Consider the following 3,414-nt stretch of genomic DNA (forward strand, 5'->3'; position numbering starts at 1 on the left):
TGCTCAGATAATCCCAAATGCCTAAGAAAATTAACAAACTCAAAGATGATAGCTAAGTATGTAATTGAGTTCGAGGGCTCTCTGCCACCAAATTCAGTCCTATGTCCAGTACTTCTTTTCACATAAAGAAGCTGCTTATGGGATTTAGACTGAAAGGCTGAAATTGCTTTACACTCTAAGTTCCTAGTAATACAATATAATCAGTGAAGCCTGAAATCAGGGTGCGTGATCTCAACACATACTGACACTTTGAAAAGAGATTTCAGAATTGCCTATCAGTTGAATGATTTCTGTCATTCTAAATGAATAAAAACATTAGAAACAGAAACTTACACATGAGCACGCACTAACAACATCAACAGTGAAATGTTTTCTTTATGTGAAAGCAAGCAATGGACACAGCCCTGAATTTGCTGGTAGGGAACCCTCGAGCTCAAAGATCACTGAGTTTTAAAGTAATTAACTTGACCTGTCTCTTCTGATTCTTCTCCATAAAATTTTGGTAAAGATTATACATCTTATGCTTCTTATATTTAAATGATCGAAAAGACCAAACTATCCAAACTATTTCATTTATGTTTTCTAAATAGATACATTTTTTTTCCTGGAATAGAATGTCAAATACTAAGACATCTGTTTGGCATTAAGTTGTCCTTTGGTAAAAAATGTCTTTAATATGTTTCAGTGTCCTAGTATTTTTTTTAATTAAAAGGGCCAGAATATGTTTCAGTATGTTTATAGAAATATTTATAAAATGGACTTTTGATATTTTGAGTCTCTAAAATAAAGAATTTGACTTCTGAAATTCTTGGTAGACTAACACAATAATGGAGGTAGCTAGTTTGTGGAATTTTACGTAATATTTTAAAATATTATCCACTTGAGGGAATCTAAGTGAGGCTGACTAAAGAACAGTTCAGGCTGACTTGTGACATATTTACTACCGGGAGAGCACAGAACAGCTAAAAGTCACCATAACCAAATGTTGTCAAAGTTTTTTGGGGAGAAACTGCTAAAATTTTAGCAGAAAGGAAGGATAACCAACAAAACACCAAAGTTTCTGGGAGGCAAAATCTTGAGAACTCCACTAAATGTAAATAATTGTAAATATGTCTTTAATTTTTTTTCCTTTTTTGCCTAACCTATCACTGGAGTGCCATTTTCTGAAGATTTTTCTGGCTTGGAGAGTGTATTGTGATCTCCAACTTATAGTCATTCATTAGTAAAGTAAAAAGTAACATTTATAGAAAATATTTGGGGCTTTTGGAGAAACCTATGAGTTCTGAGTAAAAAGAAGATAAAAGTGTACAAGAATAACCTGTGGAAGAAAATGAATGTACCTGTGGATTCCCAGAGAGGACTGGTTGATATTCTGCCTTACACCTCATCTGTCCTTTTTGCAACTGTTTCCCGAAACCTTCATTTTGCTTTCTGAAATCTCAACTTTTGAAGACTCTCCATTTCACCATGGAACAATGTTGAACCCATTGTCAGTCACTAACTTGAAGTCCTAAAGCAACCCAGTGAGGGTACTGTTATTACAATTCTGGACCCAACATTGAATGATTTGTTTAATGTGGAACAGGTCACACCTGCCTGTCTTACTTCTTTTCAGTCCTTCCCAACACCAAAATACATATGTCAACAGATGTAAATGAGACTTTGTGGAAGAGATGCAATTAAAGAAACATATTAAGGCAATTAAAAATTATCTTCATAAGTATTGGGGGAAATATTAAAATGTTAAGTCTTTTGGGGATGGGATGTCTGTGAGAACACATACAGTTCTAGTCTTGTTTTCTTGGGTTGGGATTGTATTTCAGTGGTCCAGTGCTTACCTAAACTTATTTCCTCACCTTTGGTCTAGTTCCCATCTCAACAAATCTTTCTTCAAATATCAATCACACAAACTACATTTCCACCTAGGGAACACTATTCATTCATACCAACCCCCTAACCATGACCACTCCTTTCTGCCCACATGATAACCCAACCTCTCAGCACAAAGATAAGATAGCTATTATATTAGTTCATACACACATCAGAGCAAGGCAATCTGCAGAAACATTATTATGGGAATTACAAGCCCTTTAGGACAACAGTCTTATTCCTTTCTACCTAGACTCCCTAGGTTGAGAGTAGGTCTGTCCTCCTAATGGGAGACACCTAAATCAATGGCCTCTTTGCTCCTTTTCTCCTGGGCTCTCTATCTTTCCCTATAATCTCAAAAGAAAATTTTGGAAACAGTACAAGAAGAGGAATCATTTACTGCATGACTTCAGCAAAATACATACCTTTGACATTATTATGGAGAACAGTAGTAGTTTCTTTCATGGTTACCTTCAACAACTACCTTGGGTAGAAGAATGTGGGTAGGGACATTTCCAATTATGCACAATGTATTTGTGTAAATCCAAGATAGTTTTTCTGAAGAAAGCAAAAACACTACCATATTAAATATGCACATTAATAATAAAGTACTTTGCAATTTCAAATATTAATATGCAAACCAAATGTTCATATTATAAGGTTATCAAGTATGCATATAGATATATGTATTCTTAAACTTTTTGGGTAACCAAATTTTATTTATCTTGCCTCAAATTTGACATGTTTTCCCATGGAGTCTCATGAGAAACTAAAAGTGGATGCAACACAATGATTTGAGCCTCATAGCTTTCCAAGTACCTGGAGAACTCTACTGAAGTTGAAGATTTTGACTTTACCAAAACCCCATGCTAAAAACATCTAAACTGGGATACTTGCGTTCATTTCTTTGGAATGGGCCCTTGTAGATAACAACTATCTGAGAAAGAGATAAAACCAATCCCAAACTACCTCAATATAACTGCAGTCTCTGCCAACTTGAAATCTGTGGACCATGAGTGTTACTAGCAGCTTGTCTTGTTTCAACCCTTGAATTCCAGCTTAGTAGAAGCACACAGATAGCATTAGAGGGATAAGAGCTTCATTCATTCAAATGGTCATATTTACAATGTCTTTTGTTTATTGGTCCTTCGTGAGGCTTTTGTTCTGCCTCTTTCCAAGTTCCCCCTAGATGGTTAATATGGGCCACCCTTGAACTAGTTCACTTTTACCACTCCTCACTGTACTGCATGATTTCAATGGCACCACCACTGCAGAATATTAGCTATGGCATTTAACATTCAACATGGTTTACAAAGCACCCAGATGCTACTGGAAGTGCTCAGTTCTTTACTTTATTTTGGCTTTCCATCTGTGTGTGTGTGTGTGTGTGTGTGTGTATACATGCTTTAAAACAGTCTTAACATCACACTTGCCTTGAGGTTCTCACAATGTTAGAATACTTCCAAACTGTGAAAACAAATGAAGAAAACAAAATCATCAAGGCCAAGAAAGGTGATGCTAGTGCTTGGGAATTTGAAGGATGAC

This window comes from Heterocephalus glaber, unplaced genomic scaffold, assembly GCF_053883595.1.
Source record: "Heterocephalus glaber isolate CG9 unplaced genomic scaffold, H.glaber_assembly_v1.0 deba00001463, whole genome shotgun sequence".
Lineage (NCBI taxonomy): Eukaryota > Metazoa > Chordata > Mammalia > Rodentia > Bathyergidae > Heterocephalus > Heterocephalus glaber.